We start from the raw sequence: 20,903 nt of genomic DNA, 5'->3' as shown, positions 1-20,903 counted from the left end.
TGGTTACGTCCACCATAAAAGCAAGGTCACGAACCCACTCGGGGTCATCCAGCTCAGTCACTGGTTTTCCCTTGTCTTTTATGAACTGACTGATTTCTGAGCGCAGTTCAAAGAAACGTTTGAGCACCAGCGAACTTCGGTCTGGTAGGGTAGACTGTGAGGAATATTTTTGTTAGATAAAAAAAGAAAGACAGTTTTTATTACCACATTCATATTATTGTATCATAATATAATTTTTGGAGTTTTGCTACGCAACGCTTCCTGGTGTAAAATGTAATGAAAATGCCAATATTTTGGGGTTGGGTTCTCTTTTTGAAGTTTCTCTTTTAATTTTGTCACAACGCCTGCCTTTTTCCCGACCATGGATAGAGCGCCATCCGTTGCCACACTAACAGCGAGACTCCAGTCAACTCCTAGTCTATCCAGAGCACCAATGAGGCTGGCTTAAATGTCGAGGTAGCCGTGTCTGTCATTGGAACCAGCTCAACAAATTCTTCAGTGATGTTCAAAGATTCATCAACTCCACAAATAAATAACCGAGCTGAGCTATGTCGTTAACGTCAGTACTCTCATCGAGTGCTACAGAAAAAAGCAATGAATGTCTTAAATTCTCAGCTGACGGTTCAAGTCTCTTGCAAGGTCCTCAATTCTTTCAGCCACAGTATTTCTTGACAAGCTAATATTGGCAAAAGCCTTTTTTTTCTCAGGACACACAAGCTCCGCTGCCTTTACCATACACTTCTTGATGAATTCTCCCTCTGAAAATGGCTTTGATGCTGCAGCGATTTCATTGGCAATCAAATAGCTGGCCTTTACAGATTCATCAGTCCCTGCTCTTTTTGTAAACATTGATTTTTTTTAATTTTTTTTTAAAGCGGATGCTAAAGCATTAACTTTTTCTGTTCGGAGCTGTCCAGTGTATTTATTATATTTCTTTGCGTGTATGTCATAGTGCCGTTTAATGTTGTATTCTTTTTGCACAGCCACGGCTTGTGAGCAGATTAAACATACCAGCTTGCTGTTGACCTCACAAAAGAAATACTTCTCTTTCCATTTATCCTGAAACACCTGCCCTTTCAGATAAATTTTTCTTCTTTTGGACATTTTTTTTAAATCGCGAGTGCTTGCCACATATCTTCAAATAGCCGAAGAAATTTGATTTAGGCGGCAATTTAGAATGCGCATGCGTGTTAGAGGTTTCGGCAGAAGCGCAATAGAAAAGCAGTTAAATGATCAATGATAAAATAAAAAAATGAATAAAAACAAACACAATATTGCACAATATAGACTTTATTCAATACTACTACGAATAATAATAATGATACTAAAAAAGATTTAATATTTAATATTATTGTTTAAATCATCCCGCCGGGGGGCATCATTTGGATTTGATTGTTTCAGCAGGAGTGAGTGCAGCTTCAGCATCGGTCACCTTCTCATTGGACTCATCAGATGTGTCTGTGCCAGAGAGAGTAACACCCTGGTGGAAACGTCAGAAGTCATTATAACTTTGATTGATTGCTCAAAGGTCAAAAAGGTCAAGGGTAATCATAATAGATATTATGTTGACATGTCTAGGTCAAAGGTCACCGTAATTTGTGAAAAATGCTCTTGAGTAATTAAAAAAGTAATTATATAATTATTTAATTGTAATTATGTTGCCATTTTCCAAACAGAGGTGTATGATTAAAGATAGTAATGATGTTAAATGATCCCGTGTGTCCCTCACACACACACACACACACACACACACACGCGAGCGCGCGCACATCCACTTCCCTTAAACCGTACTAATTATCTGGAGGGGCGATATCCCTCACCCCACCCTCTCTCTTACACACTTGCCCCAACATACATATGTTAACAATTAGCTGACCAGAGGTATGGTAGTGTAGTCAACGGCGTTCTGATTATTTCGGACGATGAATTACCTGACACACACGTGCAAGACCTACACTCGGAATCTCGTCCAAAACCAATAGCTGTTGTAGCACAACAACCAAGACCAGCACAACAAACAGGGGTTATGATATATCCTGAACACAGGGTCAGTGCCGAAAATACAAATGCTCCAGGTAAGATGAATAGGTATCATCTACTAATTCATCCTATTTTCACCATCTGTTTAGTGCATAAACACATTTTTTCTAAAATTTCTCCTCTCTTTTTTAATTGTGAGTGACATAGCGGAAATACAAGCGTGGGTTCCTAATGAACTGCGGCTCAGGGACACGCTTAGAGACTTCTATCAAGAATTTCAGGTTTTATTTGAAAGCTTGGTAACACTTTATAATAACGTTCTGTTGTAAAGCATTTACAAGTGATTAGATAATGATGAAATAATCATTTACAAATCATGACTATATGTTCACAAATGATTATTAAGTAATATGCTAATGATTTACAAACGTCGTTTTTTTATCTTTAAAACAACAGCATATTATGAAATGATTAAACAAATCCTAAGTAAATTCTTATTTATTTACTATTTAATATGCTATTAATCACTTATAAATCATTGAAATGTCAACATTGTATACACAATTAAGGTGTCATTTATAAAAAAAAAATTTATTATGAAAATTATTTTTTTTTTAAATGATGATCAAACCATTAGTAAATGATCAGTATATAATTTATGTATTCTTTGGTGAAGTTGTAAGCTGGTCTGTTAAAAAGCACAAAAAAGCAATTATGCTAAAGTTTTTTTTTTCTTTTTTTTAAGAATAATAACTTATTTGTTGTCAAGTGAATCAACCTGTAAATAACTTACAGTTAGGGGATTACAGTGGGTTGTGTTAAACCCTTTCTTTCATCAGCATAGTCTTGGAGAGTGTGGGATCTAGTAATAATGTGAACCAGTTTCACCTTCCACAGTGTTAACATATTCTATGTGTCAGAGAAGACATCTGTCTGTAGTCAGCCCTTACATTGCTGTACACGTTTTACTCATCATTCGTAAATCTTTCTTACCTGTTACAAATAATCTGTAGGTGTATACAAGGCATTTACAAAACTTTCTGCATCCCCTAATCTAAAGTGTAAACTACTCATCATTTGTAAATGTTTTACTCATCATTCGTAAATCTTTCTTACCTGTTACAAATAATCTGTAGGTGTATACAAGGCATTTACAACACTTTCTGCATCCCCTAATTGTTGTGACACATGTACAAATTAGAAATAAATAATTTCTGCTATTCCTGACCTATTAAAATGCCAATATGTAAATCATCTGCAACTCTTTGTAAAGATGATTACTGTAAGCTGCAAAACAATCACTCTTTAACTGTGTACAAGTATGAGGAAATAATGCTTAAAGGTGTTGGCAGAATGACATTTATTTCAACCATGCAGGTTCAAAATAACATTTTCTATTGAATTTAACAAACCCCCAGCCCCTCCAAACATATCCACACAACCTGTAACCAGCAGGTTTGCAAAATTGAGCATTTCTATAATTTTCACAACAAATCGCAACTTTGGTAACAATCTTTGAACTCTCAACTGTTTAACCTAAACTAGTATGAAAACATATAATGCTTGCCAAACTGGCACAGTACCCGACTTTTTACTTTCTCTTAATTATGGGGAGAAGCTTTCCATTCATTTTAAACTGATCTACCTCTGACAAAAGTGCGGGATCATTGCTTAAGATATCTGAACACTTCAGGATAAAGGTCCGCAGCTTATGGCCTCTGGAGTAGCCTTGCAAGAGTTCTTCATACTTTGTTTGAGACACAATGGCAAGTTCTGCAATTGCAGCACTTGCAACCACTGTGTTCCTGTCCACTCCAACCGCCTTGTAAGAACACCTCAAGTTCTTCCCTTGCCTGAAATGACGCAAGACCTTTTTGTATCTCTTTACAACGTGCTTTGGATTCACAGCTGCAAAACAAACAAACAAAAAACACATAATTAACCAAGCTGTGAAAATATCCAAAACCTTGCAAAATTCTTTACTACTGTTCTTATGAATGTAACATTTAATCATGTTTGTAAATCTTCCATTATGTAACATATTACACTGAAATGACTATTTTACTAAAACATGCTCTAGATCAATAATAAAGTTATTATCAACACTATTCTTGTGTATCAACTGTCATATCAATACTGTGTATCAAAAAAGATATGGTTAACACTGGAATATTTTACAGCCTAAAAGAATATGTGATATGCAAACTAGTTGTATCTTTTTGTAAAGGTATAACCCAAGCCACCCATAAACACTGAGACAAATCCAGTTGCAAGGGTCCCATAATTACAAGAATTTTTTCTTTTTCTTGTGTATTGCAGGCTCTCATTCAGGAGGTCCTAGACATGACAGCATCACTCCTAAAAAAAGTTATCTACACTGGCTTCAGTAAAGACTTCCCTCCACTGACTTCTAATTTCTGATCCAGCCACCAATTGACCCTTTTTACGAGACTGTGATGACGTGTTTTAATGGTCATCATCATAACACATTGAAATTTTTTCATATTTTGATTATATCACCTTTTCATCAAGTTACAAAAAAATAGTAACGCTAATGCAATATCTCTCTCATTTTTTCCTTCAAATAAAAATCGTGAAAACACTAAACCCGGAAATGTGAGAAAGTTCCAACTGCTCAACTAAAGACGATAAAATCCAACACCACTTACCTCTCTTTAAAATGTTTCTTTCCTTCCTTATCTTCTCTTTCTTCTTCTTCCCCTTTTGGTTCTTCTTTTTCTTGTACTTGTTGCGCTTTTTTACTTTCTTTCTCTGATGATCAGAAGATGAGGAGGAGGATGAGGAGGATGAAGAAGACATGGAAGATGATGTTGAGGAGTAAGATGACTCTGATGAGTTAGAAAAGTCTGAGTCATTGAGGTCAGCTGACACATCTGTCGCAGCACTACTTTTCTTCTTGTCTAATGCAGAGAGAAAAATAGAGAGAGCTTAATACTGAAACACATAACACCAAAATACAGTTATGACCTCATTAGAATATATATATATATTTTTACTGTCAGAGATAACGTTTGTTACTTTAATAGTGAAAATGTAGTAAAATGTAAATCCTTGTGTTTACTGTCAGTTTCCTTTGCTGAATTGCTATACCCAAGTAAGTTAGGGCCAGTTCCAATACCTCATGGTTTTGGTATTTTGTACTTGCCCACTTGTCTTATGTACTTTTCATTTTCTTTTATTTTTTGGCCAAAGTGTAGACATCAAGACTTACAAATTATTTGAATTTTGTCAAACTGTTTGTGTCCTCTCACAAACATAGGGATCCCATTATTTTTTGACCATGAGATTTAATAACTTTCAAGGACAAATTAAGAGGTTGCATTGATTTTAAATACAAACAAAGTAAAAGATCATTTTTAACAATTTATTTAAATGACTTGGGAGTAAATGAGAATTCTACCTGTTTTGTAAATGTATGTTATAGATTTTCTTGTGGGAACTCCATGTATACATTTAAGTTAATTCAGATGTCACCATACAGAAGAAAATATCTGTTCCTGCTTACATTTAATCATGTCTTTAAGGCCCCAGTACTTATCCAGTGAGTTTGACATAGTTTCACACCAAGTTAGGCAAAAATTTATGTGTGTCAGAGTATGTTTTAGTAGTTTGCCATAGCTGATCAATGTGAAGTTTAGTTACTATGAATGTAATTGTAAATTAGTTACATTCTGACAACTGCTTTAGTAGGGAGTCTCTTTCTTCGGTCAACTCAGCAATTTTCTTTGATTGGAGGTTTTCTTTTTTCTTTGCCTCACTGAGCTGTGTGCGACATTTTTTTGCAAACAGCACAGCTGTTGTGGATTGTAGCACTCCTGAAATGATACAGAGAGTTGTTAACGTAAAATAATTAATTACACGATGATACATTACTCATATTGAATTGTATTTTTAAGACGTAAGGCATTTAAAGCACTATTTAAAACCATGTAAATAAATAACATTCATAAATGCTTCTTTGTTACGAACCGTACACTGTTTTTCCCTTGTGTGTGTGTTCTATGTTCTTTTTAGCGCTTCTAGGTGCCGCCTACTTCAGGACACTATTGGTGGTTCTCCCTGTCAATCATCGTTGGTCACTTGTGACGTCGTGTGGTCTCCGCCAATGGTGATCTGTTCTGATGCCTTAAAACGGAAGCGGCAACGGGAAGATGGAGGCTGCTTGACTTGGCGTGTCGCTGTTGTGTTGCGTTGTGTTATTTTATCCGTTTCTGCTACTACTTTAATCGCTTGTGGTTAAAATGATCCGTGTAACGTTGTCTCTGGTGACATCGGTGTTCTTGTCAAATGAGTGCTTTCGATACTTTTAGCCCGCTTAAGCTCCACTTAAACTAACTGCCGTTTTTCAGACAACGGAGACGTGGAACAGCCTAGTAAGTCACGTGACATACATACCTTGCACGCAGGAGTTTTCTTTATGTATTAGACACACTAGTATAGCGAAGTGCGCTAACTATGTACTTTTGTGTTTTTAGTTAGAGTAAGTTCAGGGCGCATTTGCGCTGAAGACCTTTTGTTTCACATTTTTGTTTGTTTATTTAGAGGATTGGGAGGAGACAGTGGGGATTCTTTTTGTTATGTTTATTTCTTTGAGTTTCTAGCGCCACTTCTCGTTCCCTCTCCCGTTTGTCTTGATTATCTAATTTATTGTTGTTTATTATTTGTGTTTTCAATGTTTGTTAATATTCATTTAATGGGAGCAATAAACCTTTTGCGGCGCTAATTTGAGTGTCTCATGTTTCTCTTGCCACATGCTAAGCTTTTTCCTCTGGTCATCTCAATGTTACTCCTTTTTAAATTCCTAGACAAAAACTTCCATCAAAGGTCGTAACATTTAATGGGGGCTCGTCCGGGATGTTTTAATAATTTTGGGATAGATATTACCGGATGGATTGTTAAACCCTTGGGAGGTAAACTAAAATGACCAAGGATATAGCTACGGTGGTGGCAATAGAATTGGTTGACTGGTTAGTAGGGTGTCATAGTAAGTACAGTAGCAGTTTTTTGTAGCACTTTGAGCACGTGACACATCATTTTAAAAAAAATGTTCAGTTTAGAGGAATTTGTTAAGAGTCCGTCCTTGGACCTGCTTAACGTTTGTCGGAAACAGGACCTGTTTTTGGTGGCTGATCATTTTAAATTGATGATTAATAAGCAGGATCGTAAAGCTGAAATTAAGCAAAAGATAACAGACCAGTTACTCGAGCTTAATGTACTTCTCACGCCAACTGTTGAAATGGAGGAGGCGGCTGATCGGCAAAAACCTGGTGATGAGGTGTTTGCTCCTTTTGGATTAGGAGATGAGAACGTATGTAGTGGCAGAACTGAGGCAGATGCAGGGGTGGAGGCCGTTGCAGATGCTGGGATTGGACTGCCACCCTTTGAACCGTTCTCTCCGCTTTCTGTGGGTTCACGAGACGATGCGCGGCTGAAAGTTCGTTTGGCACGTCTATATTATGATTCCCAAGAGCACACCCGTCGGGCTGAACTTGATCTACGTTTGCAGATACGCAAACTTGAAATCGAGGCTGAGACGCAAGTGAGGCTGCGCCAGCTCGAATTGGAGGTTTCAAAGAAGGCTGCGGAGGCTAATCAGCCAGATCCAGTTTCTCCTTCAAATGTTCCTTCAGTGTCGATCTCACCTCGTCCCAATTTTGACGTGAGTAAGCACATTGCTCTTGTTCCACAATTCCGAGAATCAGAAGTTGACTCGTATTTTAATGCGTTTGAGCGGATTGCGACTTCTTTGCATTGGCCACTCGAATTCTGGTCTCTGTTACTGCAGAGTAAACTTGTGGGGAAAGCTTTAGAGGTGTACTCCACTTTGTCACTTGATGAAAGTTTGAAGTATGATTCAGTCAAATCAGCGATACTTCGTGCATATGAACTAGTTCCAGAGGCATACAGACAGAAGTTTAGGTCGCTCAGAAAAACTTCTAATCAAACTTTTGTGGAATTTGCTAGAGAGAAGGGCACGCTTTTTGATAAGTGGTGTGTAGCTAACAATGTTGCAGATTTTAATTCGTTGCGTGAGCTGGTTCTCCTGGAAGAATTTAAGAATTGCTTACCAGAGAAAGTGGTTGTTTACCTAAACGAACAAAAGGTAAACTCTTTATCACAGGCTGCTGTTTTAGCTGATGAATTCATTTTAACCCACAAAAATGTCTTTGTTCATTCACGTATGGAAAATACACCCGCTGTTTTATCTTTATCTAACACACAATTTGTGCGTTCGAAAAGCAATGCACCTAGAGTTAGTGAGGATCGTGACTGTTTTTATTGTCACAAGAAAGGACACGTTGTGGTGGATTGTCCCCGACTTAAACGAAAACAAAACTCGCAAGCTAAGCCGGTAGGTTTTGTAAAGACGTGTAAACAGACTACAGCTGTATACTCCAAGGTGGATGTGGATAAAACGTTCCGTCCTTTTATTCTTAAGGGGTTAATTTCTTTGACTGGTCGTGATGAAGATCAAAAAGAGATCACAATGCTTCGTGACACAGGTTCTATGCAAAGTTTTATTGTTGAAAGTGCAATGAAATTTTCTGATAAGACTTCATGTCATTCCAGCGTATTAGTGCAAGGAATTGAAATGGGATGTGTAAAAAGGCCCTTGCATAATCTGCATTTGAAAAGTGACTTGTGTTCTGGATTTGTCCGTGTTGCAGTTTGTACTTCGCTGCCGATGAAAGGCGTAGATTTAATCCTAGGCAATGATTTAGCCGGAGGGAAAGTGATGCCATTATTGGAGGTTCTGGACAAACCGACAGAATGTGCATCTGATGAGGTTGGTAAAGCGTATCCTCATGTTTTTCCTGCCTGTGCTGTTACTCGTGCACAGTCGCATAAAGAGATTGCTTTGAATGACACTTTCTTTTCTTCTGTCATAGACGGAGAGGAAAATTTGGACTGTGAGAAAAAGAAACCGGAAAGGGTGAAAAATTCTTATTTAAATGACACGAATTCGTTGATTTTAAAAATCACACGGGACGAATTAATCACTGCACAGAAAAAAGATGAAACTTTGACTACACTTTTTAAATCTGTAATTCCGCACGATTTGGCTAAGACAAAACAAAGCGCCTATATTTTAGAAAATGACGTGTTGATACGTAAGTGGGGTTCATCACCTGACCAAGCCGAATGGGATGTTTTTTATCAGGTTGTGGTTCCTGTCCCATATCGCCCACATGTGTTGTGCTTGGCTCATGATCATCCACTGTCGGGTCATTTGGGCATAAGAAAAACTTACAGCCGGATTTTAAAACACTTTTTCTGGCCTGGACTAAAAACTGATGTAACGCTCTATTGTCGATCTTGTAACGTATGTCAAATTGCGGGAAAGCCAAATCAAGTTGTTCCCCCAGCGCCGTTAAATCCAATACCTGTTCTTGGTGAACCATTCGAACATGTCCTCATTGACTGCGTAGGTCCTTTAAAAAAGTCAAAAAGTGGTAATCAGTTTCTACTAACAGTGATGTGTCTAGCCACCCGATTTCCTGAAGCAATTCCTTTAAGAAAAATCACTACACCCGTTGTTCTTAAGACACTAGTTAAGTTTTTCTCGACATTTGGTTTGCCTAAAGTGGTGCAAAGCGACCAGGGCACAAATTTTACGTCCAAGCTTTTTAATCAAGTCATGCAGATTTTAGGAATTACACATCGTACTTCCACTGCGTTCCATCCAGAAAGCCAAGGCGCCCTGGAACGTTTTCACCAAACGTTAAAGTCGATGTTGCGAAAATATTGCATGCAGACTGGTAATGAGTGGGATGATGGCATTCCCATGCTGATGTTTGCTATCAGAGAAAGCGTTCAAGAGTCGCTGGGTTTTAGTCCAGCTGAACTAGTTTTCGGACACCAGGTTCGTGGTCCATTGAAAGTTTTAAAGGACCAAATTTTGGAAAAAGACAGTTTAAAAACGAATGTACTGGAGTACGTAACGAAGTTTCGGAAGCGGTTGCATACAGCTTGCTCAGTCGCAAGAGAGTCTCTTGCCGATGCGCAAAAAGGCATGAAACGAACATTTGACAAAAAGGCTGTTACACGATCTTTTAAGCCTGGTGACTCAGTTCTGGTTTTCTTGCCTATTCCGGGTTCTTCACTGTCAACTCGATTTTTCGGCCCTTATGTGGTGAAGGAGAAATTAAATGAAACTAACTATGTTATTTGTACTCCTGATCGAAAACGAAAAACTCGCGTTTGTCATGTAAACATGCTGAAATTTTATCATTCGAGATCACCAACTGATGTGAATGACAGAGTTCCAGACACTGCTGTTGTTTCTGTTGCGGTCGTGACGGAAAAGCCCATTACTGATGCTGAAGAAGACGGGGTAATGTTTCAGAATATTTCTCAGACGACGGTGAGGTTGTGCAATTCTGAAATGTTGAAAGATCTTGATTCACATTTAACGAATTTGTCTATTGATCAGAAGAGTGATATGGTGAGGCTCATTTCTGAATTTGAGTGTCTGTTCAAAGACGTACCTGTGCTAACTAATGTCATTCAGCATGATATTGATGTTAAAGATGCTAGACCAATCCGACAGCATGCATACAGAGTGAATTCGGTTAAGCGTTCAGTTATGCGACAAGAAGTTGAGTACTTGTTGAGGAACAATCTTGCTAAGCCTAGCTCTAGTCCATGGAGCTCTCCATGTATTTTGGTACCGAAACCAGATGGTTCTTTTAGGTTTTGCACCGATTTTAGAAAAGTAAATTCACTTACGGTTCCTGATAACTATCCACTTCCTAGGATGGAGGATTGCGTAGATAATGTGGGATATGCAAAGTTTGTGAGTAAGTTAGATATGCTTAAAGGCTACTGGCAAGTACCACTTACACCCAGAGCTTCTGACATTGCTGCTTTTATCGCTCCAGATTCGTTTGCACAATATACGGCCATGGCGTTCGGACTCCGAAACGCGCCTGCTACCTTTCAGAGGTTGGTAAACACTGTTTTAGCTGGCATTCCTAATTGTAGTGCTTATTTGGATGATGTTGTTGTTTATTCCAGGGATTGGGTTGAACACATAAAGTCATTACGTGCTGTGTTTGAGCGTTTTGCGAGTGCTTCCTTGACCCTTAACTTGGCCAAGTGTGAGTTTGGTCAAGCTAAAGTGAGGTATTTGGGGAAAGAGGTAGGGCATGGTCAAGTTCGACCAGTTGAAGCGAAAGTTGAGGCTATATCGAAGTTCCCAGTTCCCACAACCCGACGTGAACTCCGAAGGTTTCTCGGAATGGCTGGATATTACCGCAGCTTCTGCAGAAATTTTTCGTCTGTGGTTAATCCTTTAACTTCACTTTTAAGTCCTTCTACTGCTTTTGTGTGGAATACAGAGTGCCAATATGCATTTGAGAGTGTGAAAACACTATTAAGTAGTTCACCTGTTCTTGCAGCTCCTGATTTAGAACGTCCATTTAAGCTTGAGGTGGATGCAAGTAATGTTGGGGCTGGTGCTGTCTTATTACAGGATGATGAGCAGGGTATAGCTCATCCAGTAAGTTATTTCTCTAGGAAGTTTAACAAGAATCAGTTAAACTATTCAGTCATTGAAAAGGAGACGCTTGCTCTAATTTTTGCATTACAGCATTTTGAGGTTTATGTTGGATGTAGTGTGCAACCTTTGGTAGTTTTTACGGATCACAGTCCTTTGACATTTCTTTCAAAGTTGTACAATCATAATCAGAGATTGACGCGCTGGTCACTCTTTCTGCAGAGTTACAATTTAGATATCAGACACAAGAGGGGCGTTGAAAATGTCTTAGCGGATGCTCTTTCAAGAGTATAAACTTTTTTGTTTTTTCCAAAAGAGTTTATTCTTAAGTGGGGGAGTGTTACGAACCGTACACTGTTTTTCCCTTGTGTGTGTGTTCTATGTTCTTTTTAGCGCTTCTAGGTGCCGCCTACTTCAGGACACTATTGGTGGTTCTCCCTGTCAATCATCGTTGGTCACTTGTGACGTCGTGTGGTCTCCGCCAATGGTGATCTGTTCTGATGCCTTAAAACGGAAGCGGCAACGGGAAGATGGAGGCTGCTTGACTTGGCGTGTCGCTGTTGTGTTGCGTTGTGTTATTTTATCCGTTTCTGCTACTACTTTAATCGCTTGTGGTTAAAATGATCCGTGTAACGTTGTCTCTGGTGACATCGGTGTTCTTGTCAAATGAGTGCTTTCGATACTTTTAGCCCGCTTAAGCTCCACTTAAACTAACTGCCGTTTTTCAGACAACGGAGACGTGGAACAGCCTAGTAAGTCACGTGACATACATACCTTGCACGCAGGAGTTTTCTTTATGTATTAGACACACTAGTATAGCGAAGTGCGCTAACTATGTACTTTTGTGTTTTTAGTTAGAGTAAGTTCAGGGCGCATTTGCGCTGAAGACCTTTTGTTTCACATTTTTGTTTGTTTATTTAGAGGATTGGGAGGAGACAGTGGGGGATTCTTTTTGTTATGTTTATTTCTTTGAGTTTCTAGCGCCACTTCTCGTTCCCTCTCCCGTTTGTCTTGATTATCTAATTTATTGTTGTTTATTATTTGTGTTTTCAATGTTTGTTAATATTCATTTAATGGGAGCAATAAACCTTTTGCGGCGCTAATTTGAGTGTCTCATGTTTCTCTTGCCACATGCTAAGCTTTTTCCTCTGGTCATCTCAATGTTACTCCTTTTTAAATTCCTAGACAAAAACTTCCATCAAAGGTCGTAACATTCTTGTACTGATCAAAAAGTTTGAAATGTTACCGTCTGGTAAATGTACACTTACCAGGGCTGCTGCTACTGCCCGCTTCATCTTTTTCTCTTTGCTTGACGGTTGTTTCATCTGTATTCTGTTTTAACCGTTTTCTATAACGGGTGGAAGGTTTTTCAGTACCGATCGGTGCTGCCATTTTCTGCCGCTAGTTTACATGCTCTTAATGGCCTCGTACGTCACAACTAATACAACCAATTACAACACTTTATATTAAATTTATTTATTTATTTATTTACTTTCTTTTATTCTTATTTGTAGTAAAAAAAAATCATAAAATTAATGTTGAAATAAATAATTACATATTCGTGTAATAGTAAATAGTTTTAAATTTTAACATTATTTTCTATGGATCTGATTGGCTGTGTATGGGTGACACCAGCGCTACAATTTGAAAGTTTTGGCGCGACCACAGTCTGTGGGTGGAAGAACAGAGGAGACCTACGCATACAAGGCTAAGTATGCCAAGTTTAGCAAGAAAGTTGAGCGAGCTGGTAGAGGAAAAGAAACATCTGAAACTTATAAAATGGCTGCAAAAGAAAAAAATACTTAAAAGGACGATTAAATGCAATTCCTGTGGTCATAGAATGAAGTTGAAGCAAAGTAATTGCATTGACAATTTTGAATGGTAAGTAAGGTGGGGTGGTAAATTTTGACATCTGTAATGTAATGCATACCTAATGCATTCATAGTTTTACTTTTTTATTCTTTTAAATTAAATTATGCAATGCATTATGTATTACATACTCATATTGTATTTTTATAAAAGCTTGATTTTTATAGATAGTTATTATAGATGTCAGATAACTGTATGTAATGTGAAAGTATTTTAAAAATGTTTTCACATAGTGAAAATTCATAATTTTCATAGTGTAATAAATTATGAAGTAGTATAAAATAGCTCAGATCTTCAAATCAAATGTACAATACTTGTGCCAATGGACTTTAACCACTGTAGATCAAATGTTCACTATTGTATCTGAAATTATATGTTAAAACCAATTTGCCTTATATGCATATGTCTTTTCACTTATCTGCCAGGAGGTGCCAGCGAAGTAGTCACAGAGGCAGAAGAATGAAGAAGTCAGTTAGGCACAAGTCAATATTTAGTCATTCCAAAGTCTCAATCTTCAAATGGATGAAATTTCTGTACAGGTTAGTTTAACCCCCCACCCCAACACACACACATGCACACCCCAATCACAAGTTGTCAATTAATGTTCTGTACTTTCTGCCCTGTATTTTTTAGGTTTTCTCAAGGACTTCGTTTGCGGCAGTTTGATATGATCGAGGATGACATTGCAGGGAGCTCTGCAACCTTGTCAATGATGGCCAAAAAAGTGCGAGAGGCATGTGTGGTGGCAATGGACAAATTGAGGAGAAGAAGAGGACAACATATCGGGGGTAGAAGACAGTTCATTGTTATAGATGAGAGTCACTTTCGACATAAAAGAAAGGCAAGAGTCATAATTATGTTAACACTTTATTTTACGGTGTCCTTGTTGCACGTTAGATGTACTTACTATTATAAAAACAATAAAATATGCATTATTAATATTACTCAAAACTTAAATGTATAATTACAGTGCAACAAAGACACCTTAAAATAAATTGTAACCATAATTATTATTAATATTTTTATTACATAACTATTTTAAATTAAAATATCCACCATAATTACACAAGGATTAAACCATGATCTATTTAAATTAATTTCAAATCTATTTAAATTTTTTCTTTCCTTTCTTTCTTTGGCCTTTTTTTTTTTTCTCAGTATGGGCGAGGCAGAATGGATAGTGGATGGAAAAGGAGGAAGTGGGTGTTTGGCATGCTGGGGGTGAAATACCAAAGACACAAATCTGCAAAACCAGTCCTCCGTCTAGTTGAAAGGAGGACCAGAAGGGAACTGATTCCACTTATTGCTCACCATGCCAAGAGAGGGTCAATTATCATCAATGATGAGTGGAGGGCTTACAGACATGCTCTGCCCCAGCTTGGTTACAAGCATTATACTGTAAACCACAGTGTGGCATTCGTTGATGCCCAAACAGGAGCTCATACCCAACACATTGAGAGGGCCTGGAGGACCTACAAGGAGAATGTGTAGAGGCTCAGGGGAAACCGCACAGAAGAACTGCTGGTTGACCACCTTGCAGTTATTGAATGGCAAGAATGGCTGGCGAAAGATTATCACAGTGGACCATTAGGTCGTCTCATTCATGACATTGGGAAACTCTATAGATAGATAAAGTTGTACTTTAAGTGGTATTTCCTGCAGTTGTGTCAGAGGTAGATCATTTTAAAAAAAATGGAAAGCTTCTCCCCATAATTAAGAGAAAGTAAAAAGATTGAATTAGTATTTTAATGAAATAGGTTGAATGAAATGTTATAAGTTGTTACATTCAATAGAAAATGTTATTTTGAACCTGCATGGTTGAAATAAATGTCATTCTGCCAACACCTTTAAGCATTATTTCCTCATACTTGTACACAGTTAAAGAGTGATTGTTTTGCAGCTTACAGTAATCATCTTTACAAAGAGTTGCAGATGATTTACATATTGGCATTTTAATAGGTCAGGAATAGCAGAAATTATTTATTTCTAATTTGTACATGTGTTACAGTAATTAGGGGATGCAGAAAGTTTTGTAAATGCCTTGTATACACCTACAAATTATTTGTAACAGGTAAGAAAGATTTACGAATGATGAGTAAAACATTTACAAATGATGAGTAGTTTACACTTTAGATTAGGGGATGCAGAAAGTTTTGTAAATGCCTTGTATACACCTACAGATTATTTGTAACAGGTAAGAAAGATTTACGAATGATGAGTAAAACATCTACAGGTGATGAGTAGTTTACACTTTAGATTAGGGGATGCAGAAGCCAATGTGATCAGGGAGACAGGTAGGAGGGTACTTGGTGTATCATCAGGTAAGGGGAAAGTGGACAAGGAGACTTGGTGGTGGAATGAGGAAGTCCAGGAGTGTATACAGGGAAAGAGGCTAGCTAAGAAGAAGTGGGACACTGAGAGGACTGAAGAGAGTAGACAGAAGTACAGGGAGATGCAGAGTAAGGTGAAGGTAGAGGTGGCAAAGGCCAAACAAAGAGCATACGAGGACTTGTATGCTAGGCTTGACAGTAAGGAGGGAGAGGTGGATCTGTACAGGTTGGCAAGGCAGAGAGATAGAGATGGGAAGGATGTGCAGCAGGTTAGAGTGATTAAAGATAGAGATGGAAATGTACTGACAGATGCCAGGAGGGTGATGGAAAGATGGAAGGAGTACTTTAAGGAGTTGATGAATGAGGAAAACGAAAGAGAACAAAGAGAAGAAGAGGTGACTGTTGTGGAACAGGAAGTAGCAAATATTGGTAGAAGTGAGGTGAGAAGGGCGTTGAAGAGGATGAAGAGTGGAAAGGCTGTTGGTCCTGATGACATACCTGTGGAGGTATGGAAGTGCTTAGGAGAGGTGGCAGTAGAGTTTTTGACAAGTTTGTTTAACAAGATCTTGGAGAGTGAGAGGATTCCAGAGGAATGGAGGAGAAGTGTATTGGTGCCAATTTTTAAGAACAAGGGAGATGTGCAAAGCTGTGGCAATTATAGAGGTATAAAGCTAATGAGCCAGACAATGAAGCTGTGGGAAAGAGTAGTGGAAGCTAGGTTAAGGGCAGAGGTGAGCATATGTGAGCAGCAATATGGTTTTATGCCTAGAAAGAGTACATCAGATGCAGTATTTGCTTTGAGGATGCTGGCGGAGAAGTACAGAGAAGGTAACAGGGAGTTGCATTGTGTCTTTTTAGATTTAGAGAAAGCGTATGACAGGGTGCCAAGAGAGGAGCTGTGGTATTGTATGAGGAAGTCTGGAGTGGCAGAGAAGTATGTTAGAGTGGTGCAGGACATGTATGAGAGCTGTAAGACAGTGGTAAGATGTGCTGTAGGTGTGACAGAAGAGTTTAAGGTGGAGGTGGGTCTGCATCAAAGATCGGCTCTAAGCCCCTTTTTGTTTGCTCTGGTGATGGACAGGATGACAGATGAGGTAAGACAGGAGTCCCCATGGACTATGATGTTTGCAGATGACATTGTGCTCTGTAGCGAGAGCAGGGAACAGGTGGAGGAAAATTTGGAGAGGTGGAGGTATGCTCTGGAAAGCAGAGGAATGAAGGTTAGCCGCAGCAAGACGGAATACATGTGTGTAAATGAGAGGGACCCAGGAGGATCGGTGAGGCTACAGGGAGCAGAGGTAAAGAAGGTGCAGGATTTTAAGTACTTAGGGTCAATGGTCCAGAGCAACGGAGAGTGTGAAAAGGAGGTGAAGAGGCGGGTACAGGCAGGTTGGAATGGGTGGAGAAAAGTGTCAGGTGTGTTGTGCGATAAAAGAGTATCAGCGAGAATGAAAGGAAAGGTGTACAGGACAGTGGTGAGACCAGCGATGCTCTACGGCTTAGAGACAGTGGCGCTGAAGAAAAGACAGGAGGCAGAGTTGGAGGTAGCAGAGCTGAAGATGTTGAGGTTCTCTTTGAGAGTGACAAGGATGGATAGGATCAAGAATGAGTTTATCAGAGGGACAACCCACGTTGAAGTTAGTGGTGTGAGAGAAGAGGATGCAGAGGATAGGGTTAGATGGAGGCAGATGATTCGCTGTGGCGACCCCTGAAAGGGAACAGCCGAAAGACAAAGAAGAAGATTAGGGGATGCAGAAAGTGTTGTAAAGGCCTTGTATACACCTACAGATCATTTGTAACAGGTAAGAAAGATTTACGAATGATGAGTAAAACATGTGTACTGCAATGTAAGGGCTGACTACAGACAGATGTCTTCTCTGACACATAGAATATGTTAACACTGTGGAAGGTGAAACTGGTTCACATTATCACTAGATCCCACACTCTCCAAGACTATGCTGATGAAAGAAAGGGTTTAACACAACCCACTGTAATCCCCTAACTGTAAGTCATTTACAGGTTGATTCACTTGACAACAAATAAGTTATTATTCTTAAAAAAAAGGAAAAAAAACTTTAGCATAATTGCTTTTTTGTGCTTTTTAACAGACCAGCTTACAACTTCACCAAAGAATACATAAATTATATACTGATCATTTACTAATGGGTTGATCATCATTTAAAAAAAATAAATTTTCATAATTCATTTATTTTTTATAAATGACACCTTAATTGTGTATACAATGTTGACATTTCAATGATTTATAAGTGATTAATAGCATATTAAATAGTAAATAAATAAGAATTTACCTAGGATTTGTTTAATCATTTCATAATATGCTGTTGTTTTAAAGATAAAAAAACATGTTTGTAAATCATTAGCATATTACTTAATAATCATTTGTGAACATATAGTCATGATTTGTAAATGATAATTTCATCATTATCTAATCACTTGTAAATGCTTTACAACAGAACGTTATTATAAAGTGTTACCGAAAGCTTTGATAACCTTGATAATTCATGGGAACAAAACTCTAGTAGGGATTGTGTTTCATCGTTGTGTGATATTCGTGACCACGTGAATAGCTGTGTTTAGTTAAATACAAGTTTGTTAAGATTATTTCACGATATATATGGCGCAGAAACGTTCTTTTAACGTGTCAGCTTCAGAAGCTAAAAGAAATAGAAATGAAAGTAATCCGTCATCACCTCATGATTTCTGCTTCGGTGAAAACTCATCTTTTTTAAATAGTATGTTATATCGTGAATCGTGCACAACCCTGAATACCTTTTCTGACCATGCTTGAAAATGCAATTCAAAGTAAGCGTGAAATTTTAATGGACAATACTCTCGAATTAGTAATCCAAATAGTTCGGGCACCTCGAGGTGGTACAGGTAATAGAAAAATGCGCTCGGTCTTCAGTTCAGAAGTTGTTCAGAAAGAAATTAGACACCTGTACATTTTTTTACAACAAAGACAACATGTGTTGTGCTTTAAGCGTTACACAACTTTTGAATCCCGGAAAAAGTAGTTTTTAAATACAAAAGATCGCTAAGCAAACCCAACACGATGTTAGGTTAACTGAAGACACAGCGGTAACCTTCGCTGATATATCAAAATTTGAGACGTTTTTAAATTGTAAAATTGTAATCCTTTACTGTTGTGACAATAAAGCAGGATACTTAATTTTTTTCAAACCAGCAAGACACCGTGTGAAAATATGCTATACTTGTTTTTGCATGACAATCACTATTACGGTGATAAAAGCATCACGGGGCTTTTGAGGTTTAGTTACATTTGTCGTTTCTGTCACTCAGGGTTTGAAAATTCACAGAAACATCAATGCGAATTTATTTGTAACATTTGTCGTAATTCGGATTGTAACAAACATGTTTAAAAGGTAATTAAATGCCCAGACTGTTCAAGGTTATGTATGTCCGAAATTTGTTTTAACGTACATAAAGCAAAGCTTCAGTCGAGCGATGGTGAATATTCTTGTGTAAAACAGCCTTCTACTGTAGTAACTGCAATAGCGTAAAACACCAGAACCCTTTTAATCGTAAAAGTGTGCCATGAGAGAATGTGTAAACTCTGCGGCGAAAAACTTGACAGAGACACTGAACATAGCTGTTTCATAGAACCGGTAAAGAAAGAAGTGCCAAATAGCAATTACATATTTTATGATTTTGAAACGAGACAGGAAACAGGAACTCATATAGCTAATTACTTATGCTGTATTCATTTTCACGAAAAGGAGTGGATGTTTGAAGGAGACGGGTGTGTTGCTAAGTTTTTTAAGACGTTTCGGTGTAACAAATACAAAGGCTACTGTATACCTTTATAGCACATAATGCTAGAGGGTTCCATTCATACCTGTTGTTAAATCATTTAGTGAAAGAGGGAATAACGCCTGATATAATTGTGCAAGGTGGTAAAATTCTATGCTTTAACGATTCCGAGTTTCGTCAGTCCTACATCGATAGCCTGTCTTGAATGAAGCTTAGCAGCCTCCCTAAAGCCATGGGGTTTTCAGAAAAAAAGAAAGGCTATTTTCCGCATTTCTGGAACACCATAGATCACCAAACCTATGTAGGTCCTTATCCTGAGTCAAAATTTTACGGTGTAGATAGCATGATGCCTAAAGACAGAGAAGGGTTTTTTAAGTGGTACACATCGGTATTTGACAAAGTCTTTGATTTTAAGAAAGAGATGGCTGAATACTATGTAAATGACGTCGAAATTTTGAGAAAGGGTTGTTTAGCTTTCAGGAATTAAGTTCTCCAAAGTACAAAGGTCAACCCTTTTAAATGCACAACAATCGCTTCTGTCTGTATAAAAATCTTTAGGACCATGTTTCTTCCTGAAAACACTATTCCGCCGCATGACAATTACATCAATAGGCAGAAATCTTTCTCAAAACTGTCAATTCAGTGGCTCAACCACATCTTGGTCATGCAAAATCTACCCATTTGGCATGCTTTGAACGAGGGTTTGAAGTCAGATTCTGTAATTTTTTCGTATATGGTTACTGTGAAGTGGGTCAGACGCGAAAGGCTTTTGAGTTTCTTGGTGGTTTTTATCACGCGTGTGAAAAGTGTTTTCCCTCCATGACATCGCATCCTCTTAGCTCATCTCACACTAGCTTCAGAGATGTCAAAAAGCAATGGGAAAAAATAAAAAACTTGTCACAGTGATGTGGAAACACGAGTGGAATGAAGCAAAGAAAACGGATAACCAGGTCATAACCTTTCTAAAGGACTTTGATTTTTTCCGGAGCGTTTAAACCCTTGTGATGCCCTTTATGGCGATCAAACTAACGCGCTACATTTACATTATGTTGCACAGCCGGGTGAGAGAATCGATTATTACGATTTTACATCTCTTTACCCATACGTCTGAAGTGTAGTTTAGCCATAAATTTCCCGTAACTTCTTTCTTTCGTTCTGATCAGACTTGACTTCAATAACAATATCGGTAATGTGGTTCTTGGTGAGCGGTACGTCAGGCTTATCATAAGTAAGCCTTATCATAAGTAATAGTGACAACTTTGTTGTTTTCACCCGATATACTGTATGTACACATCTCAGTAACGGGACAAAGCTGTCACCGACTCATTGATACTCAATTATGTCCGTATATACGTACATTGTGTAAAACCCCGCATGAATATCCGAGGGATTTGGTGCTTCTTGATGTCGGA

The sequence above is a fragment of the Clarias gariepinus genome, chromosome 4 (assembly GCF_024256425.1).
Source record: "Clarias gariepinus isolate MV-2021 ecotype Netherlands chromosome 4, CGAR_prim_01v2, whole genome shotgun sequence".
In the NCBI taxonomy this organism is placed as follows: domain Eukaryota; kingdom Metazoa; phylum Chordata; class Actinopteri; order Siluriformes; family Clariidae; genus Clarias; species Clarias gariepinus.
This window is presented reverse-complemented; position numbering follows the sequence as displayed.